Source organism: Schistocerca cancellata, chromosome 3 (assembly GCF_023864275.1).
Source record: "Schistocerca cancellata isolate TAMUIC-IGC-003103 chromosome 3, iqSchCanc2.1, whole genome shotgun sequence".
NCBI lineage: Eukaryota > Metazoa > Arthropoda > Insecta > Orthoptera > Acrididae > Schistocerca > Schistocerca cancellata.
In genome coordinates this window covers 785,650,216-785,663,622 of record NC_064628.1, presented here as the reverse complement: position 1 = coordinate 785,663,622, position 13,407 = coordinate 785,650,216, and positions in this window count along the sequence as shown.

Sequence of the window (13,407 nt, the reverse complement as noted above, 5' to 3'; positions counted from 1 at the left end):
CGGAGTGGTCGTGCGGTTCTAGGCGCTACAGTCTGGAACCGAGGGACCGCTACGGTCGCAGGTTCGAATCCTGCCTCGGGCATGGATGTGTGTGATGTCCTTAGGTTAGTTAGGTTTAATTAGTTCTAAGTTCCAGGCGACTGCTGACCTCAGAAGTTAAGTCGCATAGTGCTCGGAGCCAAAGGTGCCGTCAATAGGTCTCCAGGTCCAGCTGGATTACCAGTCGTGTTTTACCTGAGCTTCCTTGACATAACGGTGCCCACTGGGTTACAATGTTCCGAGAACCCATGTCCGAATATAGCGGAATGCCGCCCAACTCATTGGAAGAACTTCTCACACCGCTACACCGGTCAGCAGAAGGCAGTCGGTCAATGACAATCGGCTACTTACATTGTTGGATGCCGACTACTAACTCTTCGCCAAGCTTTTGACAGGCCGCATTAAGAAAAGTTTGCCAGTGAGTCTCGTCCCAGAACAAACGTCGCATGGAGGAGATTGAAACATACATTTTGTCACTGAAAACTGCAGGAACGCGATCGCCTCGGTGTGACGCCTGAGGGCGGCGGTCATCTCCATCAGCTTCTGTCGAGGTTTTGATGAAGCGCGCCGTAACTTCCTTCTACAAGTGACAGACCGTATGGAATTTCCCCCCAAGGCTCATCGACACACCCTGGGGCCTCCTGGCAGCAGCCACCTCTGACGTCCAGGTTAATGGACTGACGGTGGGCCCAATACCCATTAAGAGATGTGTACGACAAAGTTGTTTTTTTATATCTATCTTTATGAAATCGTGTTCGAGCCAATCGTGTTCGGGGGTCTCGACCACAGGCTATGTGGCATCAGACTGTGGAACATCACTTTACACCGACGACATGCTACTGTGGTTCGTTCCACCGATGAAGTCCGCACCGTACTAAACTGGCTCTAGCGATATTGACAGGCTGCGTGCAGTCTTATGAACGTCAGTAACTCGGCGGTGCTGGATACCGGGTTCGATCTCTCCGGGCGCTGTCGCTCTCCTCCCGCCAGTTACTGAACTGAAACATTTGGGAGTTACCTTTACGAAGGATGTGCGTGGAACGGCTACGGCAAAGGCTGTACACGTGATGGTGCGCCAGAACCTGCTCGGCATTTGAACCTGCTGCAAAATGTGGAATACCTGAACCTCTATGTGGCGTCAAAACCCAGTCACATGACACAGGTGCTCCCCCTATCTGCAGATTTCACGCAGCCTTCGGTTATTTCCTACCCACAGTACACGCAATTAAAGTACGTTATGACACTGTCACTCTCCCCCCCACGCGATGGAGAGCTGGGATTTGTTAACGTCCGGACATGGCCAGCTGCTCTTTATATAAGAGATATGTGGACACGATAGACCACTCAACACGTTTCCCCGCGGGTCGTGTATTGCGGGTTCTGGTGCTCGTTCTCTCACGTCCCGCCGGTGTCGGAGGCGTAAGCCGCGGCACAGCTCTCCCAGGTATCGACATTCATCCTGGAAAACAGTTATGTGATCTCGGTTCCCCTCGCAACGCCCCCACCGAAGGCGAAATATTTTTACAGCATCCATCTGTGGGCAGTTTAGCGTAACGTGTTAGAAATCACGAGTGTGGGAAACAATACTCCACCACTTCCTGCCAACCGCTGTGCGTGCGATGTGGCATCATGTCACCAACAAAAACTATGCGACGAGACACCGACTCCACGATATCGGATTGACAGACTCCCCGCTTTGTTCTGACTGTCGCCCCCTGGATATTGATGAACATCGCATGACGTGCATATCGTTGGCTGGCGTTTGCTGACTGGCACAGAAAATCTTAGCTTGGTACCTCCCTTGTCACACCCGACGTGATTAAATCTCGGTCCTCCTCTACCCGGATGACTATTTCTTTCTCCTCGCAAAATATCGAAAACTTACATGGCTCACGGGAATGACCGTCGACTGCATCTTCGGCGAAGAGGAGAAAGTGGAGCTTGATTGCTGGTGGTACCTGCAAAACGCTCACAACACTCTTGAACGCATATCGATGTACCGTATGCTCTTTACAAATTGTTTACGCAGTATTTTCATCAATGAACTGTCGTGAGGTTAGGGCCTCCCGTCGCATAGCCCTGTCGCCTGGTGCAAATCTTTTGAGTTGACGCCACTTCAGCGACTTATATGTAGATGGAGATGATATGATGATGACAAAGACAGCACAACACCCAGACTGTGAACGGAGAAAATCTCCAACCCAGCCGGGAATCGATCCTGAGCCTCTTTGCATGACATTTCGTCGCGCTGACCACTCAGTTATGGAGGCGGACACCCCCTCTAGTAGGAGTGTGGGAGGCTCATTGCGACGTTCCACGCAGCGTCACATCGTAGACTGTATGACCTGAACTGTAAGCGGTGAGGAAGGAGAAATATTGGCTCATTCATGGAAAGTTGCATTAATTGAGGCATTAGCAACGAAGCATGAGTCTGTTGCAGATATCTTAGACGGCATTGTTGGAGGTAGAAAACACTAATGGCAGTGGAAAAGAGAACTCCAATTGCATCATGTCTTGAAGAATGATCCTTTTAGCTGAAGTAGCACCACGTAATATACTAAGTAATTTCAGTTTGTCTTTGAATCTCATTTTTCGTAACATTCTGTGTTCTAGAATTTTCATTTGTACATATTTACTAGTTATAATCATATAATAAAAGAATAAGTAAATAAGATAAAAGTTATAGACCCATGGAGCGTCTCGACTTGGGCGAATTTATAGAGGTAGATAGGGGCAACGCCTGAAGAGGAATATTTCTTTTTTATGGTAGGGTAAAAGTGGCGGTGTCAAATAGCGGTAGATATGATTCGTTTCTTTTTCTTTTTTTAGGGTGGGGGACGAAACTTAGTTAGCTAAGGCGATATGTGCACAAAAAAGAGGGGTAGGAACTTTAAAAAGAAAATGAGTAAGAGACCCAAGCTCCAACCTCAGCCTTGGTAGAAATTTTCATTCGTCGCTTCACTCTGCAAATGTTAAATGCCACTATGGCTGCAGTACATTAGGACTTTGTTTTTATAAAACAGATCTGATGATGGTAATTATAGACCAAAACCGGTAATCTGTTAACAAAAAGTTTGTGACCATAGACGTAAATTAAAGGAAACTTATTTTATATGCGGGTCACTGTTTTATTTGCTACAATGTCGCAGCTTGTAAAAAAAATCTGAAATTGAAAATATTACGTAAATTTATCCTTTTAAACAAAATAATGCGTCCATTAATATTTAATGATCAGGTATTTAGTTATACTCCTTCACTGACTTTTCTGCAAAACATATTAATATGCCAGGAAGTTATTTATCAGAGAAAGTGCTAAATTTTGTATTTTACTTGATTTTGTGTATTTCAGTAGCTCCTATGGTTATTAAATGGAAATTAATACTATCACTGACTATTATCATTAAAAAAGTCTAAACAAAGCTTCATAATAGTTGAATTGCTGGAAATGTCGTTAGTAATTGCCTTCTCACACACAGCTTCGTTTGATGTACTGACCGGATTACATATAACTCTGTTGTTCCTAACGAAAGAGTTCTTTAGTACATAAAATTGTTAACCCAAATTTTCAGAGCGCATAGTGATGAGAACTTTTAGTGGAAGCGGACTTATGCACCTCAAACACTGAAATTTTTCACTATCGGTAGCACGTATTCATAACGGCTGTGCCAGAAAGATGGCTTTTCGTAAGCTGTAAGGAGTTTGAGCTCACGGTGGGGATGTGTGCGGGTACGGGAAGTGTCGGCAGTGTTGTGCACCAGCCTGTTATTATTTAATGCTGTTTATGGATGACGCTGGAGTCGTCGTCCGAAGTTGTCCCGTATGTGCTCGATTACAGACAGATTTGGTGATCGAGCAGGCCAAGTCAATATGTCAGCACTCGAGCATGTTCGTTAGAACAGCAGTATGTGGGCGAGCGTTATCCAGTTGGAAAACGTCAGTTGGAATGTTGTTCATGAATAGCAGCACAACAGATCGAATCACCAGACTGACTTACAAACTTGCTGTAAGGATGCTTGGGACAACCACGAGGGAGCTCCTGCTGTCATACTAAATCCCATCCCAGACCATAACTCCAGGTGTAGGTCCAGTGTGTTTAGCACGCAGACAGGGTGGTTGCAGGCCCGCAACTGGCCCACTTCTAGCCAACACACTGCCATCGTTGCCACCGAGGCAGAACCAGCTTTGATCAAGAAACACAACACAACGGACCTCCACTCTGCATTACAATGAGCTCTCGCTTGACAGCACGGAAGTCGCAAATGGTGGTGGTTTGGGGTCAGTGGAATGCACGGTACAAGCCATCAGTCTTGGAGCTGTCCTTGAACTACACCATTCGTAACAGTTTGTGTCAACTGGGTGCCACCAGCTGCTCAGATTGGTGCTGAGATGTAGTGGGATGCACAAGAGCCACGCGCTGTACACGATGGTCTTCCCTCTCGGTAGTGTCTATTAGCCTTCCGGAGTCCGGTCTTCTTACAACCATACATTCCCGTGACCATCGTTGCAAGCAATCATGTGCAATGGCTGCAATTCAGCCAAGTCTTTGTGGAATATTGGAGAAGGAACATTCACCTTTTCGTAGCCCTATTATACGACCTAGTTAAAACTCAGTGAGGATTTAATAATAGCGTCTTTGTCGCCTTAGAGATGTTCTTGACTAACATCAACTCACCAAGTCAAGTCTAAAAGGTAACTAATGCTCACGACCATCACAGCATGTGTTTAAAGAAAACCTGATATGCACCCTCATCGTGGCGCCTTTTGCGTTAGTCTTGCGTGTAATTTGACCAGACATCATCCTTCGTTTGTATCACTCAACTCCCACTTGATGATACGATTTTTTCCGTCAGTGTATGTATGACGTGTTCTCCTTGACAACGCTTTATCCGATGGTGTACAAACCTAAAAACCTCAGTGAATGAAGCAATCAGCACACAACCTTTAACTTCCATGTGTTTTCACAGCGGCCAATATAGCACTGATACAAACTTACAATTACATAAAAAGCACATAGCTTACCTCTTACCTCACATCACGTCACACCTGTTATGAGTACTGCAATTGTTTACATTGTACTGTTAAAGTTCATAACATCGTTAGGTTAAATTTACGCAAGCGTCAATTTTAGAATTTTTAAGTACTCGACTGAGCCAGTCCATGAAAACCAAAAAGTTCAAATGTGGGAAATAATTCGTTCAATTGCAAATTTTTGTACAATGGTGGAATGGGGAGTCGTGATCAACATACTAAGATCCTACCCGGTGGAGACTGAGTGTTGGAATGGGCCACTTTTGTACATTTTTCATTACTAATTTGAAAAACGTAGCTTCTATCGAACACGTACCCCAGAACAGAATTTAACAACACTAAATTTCCTACAAAATGGTCCTGTTCATTTTTTCTGTAGGACTAATAATTTGGAAGTAACGAGGGAGAGAATATCAACGTCTCGCGTGTCGTTCTTGAAGGTCAATTATAACATCGTGGACTGCATAAAATGACATTGGTAAGGGCAGCTTGTATATCACCTAACGTAAAATTTCACCTCCATACGTTCCTTGTGAACCGTAGTATCCAGGCATGTACGATCACGAGCGATACTATCTACGACAGCCGGTAAATACGAGACAGTGACTACTAGCGGTAAGAGCTGAAGCAACCTCCCGCCATACACATTTACCGGCAATAATTTCAGGTTGCGCATGAGCTAATGTCTGTGAGCAGTCAACATGGCGCGTTCGCACTGTTGAGTCACCCGCTGGGTGACTTCTTGTTACTAGGTGGTGAGCCGGTGTTCGAGGGTGGGCCAGCTAGCTGCCCAGCTACACTGCTGCTGCTCTCTGACTCATGCAAGCCTGCTCTGTTGCTAACAATGACCCGAGGCGGAGACACGCTACCGTCTTCGGTCAGACGGGCACTGCGCGCTTCCTCACCTTCTATCCCGGTGTGATATACGTTACGGCCACGAAGTGGACGATCAACGAAGGGCTGCCTCTGTCATCTATCGCCGGCGGCGTCCCGCTTTTCGGCCATGCCCATGAAGAGGTATGGCCTAGAAACATTTCGGTAACACCAGTAGAGCAGTGCTATGGCTGGACGATGGCCGCTAACGATCTTGGGCTGAACTAAGCGCAATCTCGCGTGCTTGAGTCTCATGCTGCGCTAAGTGTACAAGCGGTAGCTGTTTCTGGATTATTATTTGCTCTTGAAGCAAAAAGTACGTTAGTTTTATTAACTGCTTCAGTAACTGAAATCTGAGTCCACAGGTGGTATCGTTTCAGTTGTGATAAAAAGAAAACACCATAGAGATATATTTGGCAATCAACTGCTTGCTACTTCTGCTGGAGCGCGAATGGAAAAGTATCAAACCACACGTACACAACACAAACAAAAGACGAAACACAGACAGCGACAGGTGGCAACACTATACCCGGGCCGCTGAAACATTGCACTTGACGTTTGCGTATGAAGTTGGCAGCGTAACAGAGTAACAAGTGAAGAACGATAGGCGCTAGGCGTTCAGCGTGGGGCGCCAGCCAATCACAGCGCAGTGAGCACTGCTCTTACTCACGTGCTGTGACGTCAAAGTTCCCGCGTTGCTGGCTTTGTTTAGTGAATGTGTATACAACGTGAATTGTATGTTGTTTACCGCGTGTTTTCGTTGTACTGTGTGCTATATCGTTGTGACTTTTGTTACGTTGTGAGTGTACATACTTGGAAAATGCCACCGAAAAGACTTCGTTCACCTAGTGACAATCCTATGCGTCGAGGGGTGCCGCTAAACAGCCAGGCACTGGAGTTACTACGCAGAACTCGTGAGTTTTACGAGCAGGAGAAAAACTACGTAAGCATTCATGGACAGCCATCAATTCCTGCCGACAAAGTGGTGGACCGTACGTCGAAAACTCTTGGTATTAGTGCAAGAACCGTAGTAAGTAAGGGAGTATTACTACAAAACTTGGAAGATACTGAAGTGAGCCGTAATGATTCCGAGCTGTCTGGATCAAATAACACATTTTTATCAACCCCGGGAAAGAAGAAAAAGCGGCCTAGTCCTATCACAGATTCAGATTCTTTCCAGACTGATGCAATTCGTAGGCATGTTTATGCTTACTACAGCAGAAAAGAGTATCCGACTGTAGCTAAGTTATTAATCTCTTTAAAAGAAAGTGAACTCTTCAGGGGTGGTAAAACATCACTAAAAATTGTGATAAAAAACATGGGTTTCCGTTACAAAACGCTAGACGGACGCAAAGTACTGTTAGAGAGGGCACATATTGTTACCGCTCGTAGCATTTTCTTACAGAAAATTGTGGGCAGAGACATTCATTCCATAATTTGGCTAGACGAAACGTGGGTTAATGCCGGGGAAGCTGTCAGTAAATGTTGGACGGATAACACACCCAGCAGTAGCGGCCACCAGCCAACGGGAAGAGGAGCTAGATTAATTGTGGTCCATGCAGGCTCCTCCAGTGGTTTTGTCCCTGACGCACTTTTAGTTTTTAGATAAAAAAAGACTGGTGATTACCATGAAGATATGGATCACATACGATTCAGGAACCTTTTAAAACAATTTCCTGTCCCTACAACAATTGTAATGGACAATGCTCCATATCATTCGGTGATACAGAGCAAAGCCCCAACCACAAATGATCGGAAAGAAGTTGTGGTGCAGTGGTTACAGACTCGAAATATTGCAGCGGATATGAGTATGGCAAAGGTTCTGTTATATTCTCTTGTTAAAGAAAAATAAGCCTACGACACCTACATATGTAGTAGACGAAATTGCCAAGGAGCGGGGTCATACTGTAATAAGGCTGCCACCATATCACTGCCATTTCAACCCTATTGAGTTAGTATGGAGTGATGTAAAAATGTATGTAAGGAACAACAACAAGTCCTTTACAATAACAGAGGTGGAAAAGCTGTTGCGTGAAGCTCTTGTAACTGTGGATGCAGCACGTCGAGAAACTTATACGAGCAGCACAGACAATAGAAGGCATTATCAGTGGTCATGAACAATTAATGATTTGTCTTGCTGATGACGACGATGAAGACGGTTTTGGCGATGAATCGGACAACAGTGACGATGGCGAGCTGGATGGAATTGCGCCATTATCGCTGTAAATTGGTGAGTGAAAAATTACTAATATTGGTTATTTATTGCAATCTCGGTTATTATTTATTTTGTCAAATTACGTACATTATTGACTTTAAAGTACCAGTCGTCAGATGCTTGTTTTTTGTATTTCTTTGCTCCGTTATCGAAAGGGTGCGCATTGTTATGCTTTTACATACATTATTATACGGTTGTTTACTTCCTTTTAGTACAACTAAAAACGAGTTTTTATATACACTGTAATTGCTCAATCGCTTGCATTTACGAGACGGGACGGAAAACTGTATCGTCTGCTGTGTGTGTAGAGGCTGCTGTTGCAACATCGCTATTACAGTACAGCCAACCTAACTAGACAAAAAGCGAACTGTCAAGTGCAATGTTTCGCCGGCGGGGGTATACAAAGTGTAAACGCACACACGTTCAGCACACAGTGAGAATAAATGTGGTCGAGAAAACGCCGAACACCGGTCATCTGTATTAGGGGGATCGTGTAAACAGTTCTCTAGGATGACACACGTGATCTAACGACATTGGATCGCGTAAGGAACACCAAACGATAATTAACCTCACGAAACTTGTGCTGCAAAAGTTGTTTGTAACCTGGAAAACAAGAGAGTGACATGAGCAGACGTAACATACTAACGTACTGTCACTACTGCACAATGCATTTATTATGTACACTGATGAGTGAGAACATTATGATTACCTACCCAACAGCCGGTATCACCGCCTTTAGCACAGATAACACGGGCGACGCGTTGTTGCATGGAAGCAATGAGGCATTGGTAGGTCACTAGAGGGAGTTTGTACCACACGTGCACACACATATCACCAAATTCCCGTAAATTGCGGGGAGGGGCGATGAACTCTGACATCACGTTCAGTCATATCCTTGATGTGTCCATTCGGGTTCAGATCTACGAGTTGGGGGCCACTGTGCTCCTCGAACCACTCCATCACACTTCTGACCTTGTGGCATGGTGCATTATCTTGCTGAAAAATGTCACAGCCGTCGGGAAACATGATCGTGATGAAGAGGTGTATATGGCCTACAACCTGTGTACAATACTTCTTGGCCGTCATGGTGCCTTGTTCCAGCTACACAGGTCCCATGGATGCGCACTTGGAGGTTCCCTAGAGCAAAATGAAGCCGCCGCCAACTTGTCTGTCCCGTGGTGCAGGTGTCAAGGAGCTGTTTCCCTGGAAGCCGACGGATTCGCGCCCTCCCATAGGCGTCAAGAAAAAGGTATGGGATTCATCATAACATTGCAACGCTCTGCCACTGTGCCAACGTCCAGTGCCAGTGGTCATGTCTCCATTTCAGTCGTAGTCACCGATGTCGCGGAGTTAACATTGGCATATGCAAGGGTCGTCGGCTGCGAAGGATCATGATTATGAGTGTTGGGTGTACTGAGTGTTCACAGTTGTACTCATCCCAACATAGAAGTCTGATGTTAGTTCAGCCACATTTCGCTGCCAGTCCTGTTTTACCCGTCTATACAGCCTACGACGTCCGACATCTCTAAGCCGTGGTTTCACCTTGAGCTCGCTACGTATTGAAGGCACTCACCACAGCACTTCTTGAACATCCGTCAAGTTGTAAAGTTTCCGAAATGCTCGTAACAAGCCTCTGGGCCATCAAAGTCTGTCCTTGGTCAAACTCAGACAGATCGCGCGCCTTTCCCATTCTACACACGGACAGCAAGCTCACTGATACTACATGTAGGAAACTCTGGTATCGCCTGGAAGCGTTTATACCTATGGTACGTTGGTCATACTGTTCTGGCCGATCACTGTATATAAAAACGAAAGGGCACTGAAGATGCATCACAAATAAGAGAACCGAAATGCATACTGCAAAAACCAACTGCCTTTTGTTTAGTTGCGAAGACGATACATACCTCCATATCTGTATGACACACTCATATTAAAACTTGAGTTTGCTCTTTTGTTTATAAGATTCTTCCAACTTCATAGATCGAAATATTCATAAAGGAGAATTGGAAGGCAATGACTTTAAAAATACGGCATTTAAAAGTTTATTTACTGAAAATTTCATGAAATATTCTAAGTCGTCCTCAATTTACTCAACTGCCTGCCATTTTGTTTCCTTGTTGCAATGTCGTTGACGTTGGTCAGATTTTTTGTCATTAGCTTGCATGACCCGAAATTGAATTTTTGCTTTAGATGATTCAAAATTCACTGGAATTTACAATCATTACTTCAGTAAACCTCAATATACAGCCCTATAGCTTTAAACTACACATTTTCTGCCATATGGGAAGTTCATGTAAATCACCAGTGAAATTAACTGACCACTCATCCAAAATACCAGTCAACATGAACCAAGCAATTGTAGTCATTATAAGTGCATTCCCATTGGGAACTGCCAACTTTCCATGGTCATATTTTGCAATGGAGTCATTTGGGATGGATAATTCGACTTCCTTATCAGATTGCACCCAAGAGGTACAAACCTCAGAGTTCTTAAGGAAAGTTCCTTCTTTACAGTATAAACAGATACGAACATCAGCAGAGGCAGAAACTTTACTGGTATGTTTGATATTTCAAAATTCTTCTACCATAATGAAATTTTCCTTAAAAAGTCTAATTGTGTGGAACTATCTACCATAATAGGTTGCCTGTAATGATTGTTGAATCTTTCATCTTCATATGCACCTTCAAAATTCACTGTATGCCATCACTCACAAGTAATTTTTATGAACGATGCTCTATGTTGTGACCCTGAAAAGTCTATGTCCCTACAAGCTAAGAACCTTAAAGCCGCCACTAAGCTTGCATCTGAATGTTGGAAGGCAATGGGGTCTTAAATGGGAGCAAATGAATGTATTTTACTAACGAGCGTTTTTCTTTCTTGTACATCAGTTCCAAATGCTCAAAAGATCCAGCAACTGTAGCATCAAAATTGTCAAAGTCAGGAAGCTTCAAAACTGTCTCAGGTGTGGCAATCCAGTTGTTACAGATACAGTCTAGGCCGCGCGGGATTAGCCGAGCGGTCTAGGGCGCTGCAGTTATGGACTGTGCGGCTGCTCCCGGCGGAGGTTCGAGTCCTCCCTCGGGCATGGGTGTGTGTTTTTGTCCTTAGGATAATTTAGGTTAAGTAGTGTGTAAGCTTAGGGACTGATGACCTTAGCAGTTAAGTCCCATAAGATTTTACACACACATTTGAGATGCATTCTAGTATATGTACAGTGCCAAAAATTAGGGTTAACCTTCTACTGCTAACAACAGGATGTGCAACACAAAGCTGCAGCATACCATTAGGAGAAAGCTCATAAACTTTTCGATTTCCTGAATTATTATCTAATACTGAAGCTAACACAATAAAGCCAACTTTCTCTACTTCATTAATTACGTGTAATATCATGCTTTTTAGTTGTGGAGCAGCTAAGTTACTAACAAGTGCGAGGGGGTACCCAAAAAAGCGGAATAACAAATAACATTGCCGTGGGCGGAGTTGCGTAGTACGGATTTCTGCCACTAGGTGTGTATAGTGCAACGCATTGCGTTAAGTGCAGCCTGCGTTGTATACCTAGCTTGTTCTGTTTATCTGCAGTGATTGCTTTTGCCAGCGCTGTTTTGTTCTTGTTTCGTTCGTTATGATAGCAGGTTTAAGTGAAGAACGTACAGCTGTGAAATTTTGTTCTTTTGCGCCATAAAAGTGTTACTGAAGCTGTTTTAATGTTGAAAACAGCCTACCAAGATGATGCTATGGGAAAAGCTCAAGTGTACCAGTGGTTTGCTCGATTTAAAAATGGCGACATGACAAATCTCGTTCTGGACATCCATCAAATGCCCGAAGAGCGTAGTTCATTCAAAGTTTGTTACCCTGTGTCAGACCATCAATCCTACCTTTTATTTGGAAGTTTTAAGAAGATTGGGCAACAGCGTTTGTCAAAAAAGACCCGATTTGTGGCAGACAGGATAATGGTTCTTCCACCACGACAACGCACTTGCACACACAACCATCTTTGTTAGACAGTTTTTGGCTAAATATGGCATGATTCCGCTGACCCACGCACCTTACCCGCCTGACCTGACTACGTGCGACATTTTCTAATTTCCACACGTGAAAAGGGGCATGAGAGAACACCGATTTCACAACACTGGAGAAATCAGGAAAAAAAGTAGGGAGAGGCTGTCAGCCATTTCTGAAGATGACCACAAAAAAATGTTTTGAATAGTGGAAGCAACGGTAGGAGAAATATATTAGTTGTAATGGAGAGTATTTTGAAGGGGATAAGGTTGTTTTGTAAACAGTTTGAAAATATATTGCTTTTAAAAATTAATTCCGTTTTTTTGGTACCCCCTCGTACAATAGTCATAACATATTTAAATTTTGAATATGCGTTTGATAGCATAAAAACTGCTACATCATTATTAACACTTTTACTGGCACCATGTTGTATCTCCTTTAAACACCAAACTAGGCTCAATGTAGATTTCATTCACGAGCACATTTACCACAAGTTCATGATCTTTGAAAAACTTCTTTTTAATCTTCAGATACTCTATACAATCATGACATTCAAACTATTTAAATCAAATTTGGCTGTCAGCTCGGTTACATTTCATGGACTGGCAAATAAAGATATTCACTCGTGTAGCAGCATATGCTGATGAATGTACGTAGAGGGTAGCTGCCCATAATATGTGTTCCCACTGTACTTGCAACAATTGTTCATTTTAGTTGAAAACTGGGTGTTCTCCATTATTAGTTGCAGCTGTAAAAATCTGTCAGTTAGAGGAACCTCTAATATATTTACTATGCGCTGATTCACAAAATTCTTGTTTTAGGTGTCTATAGACACTATTGACTCAAAAAACTTAATTAGTCTAAGCAAGGCTTGCTTCGATTTTACTGACACACAACCGTTGGGCACTTTACGTTAGGGAATTTTATATTTTCTCAAGGAAAGGAGGACACTGAGATCGGTATTAACAGTTACTGATCCAATAAAGTTGGGTATTTCATCACTAGTATCAATAAAATACATCACTGTTTTTTCTTCTCTCTTAATACAGCACCACCGTTTCTTGTCGACGTGGACAGCACTCGAAAAAAATTTCTATATGTCTTCCAAATTATTAACAGCATTCTGCTTTCCGTACTGCCTATAATCTCTCAAGCCTCTTACAACTGCTTTTTAAAATTTCTACTTTCTGCGTCACGTAACCTGCTGCAAGATGATCCAGCTGTTGTCAAATAACGTTAAATTGATGGCACT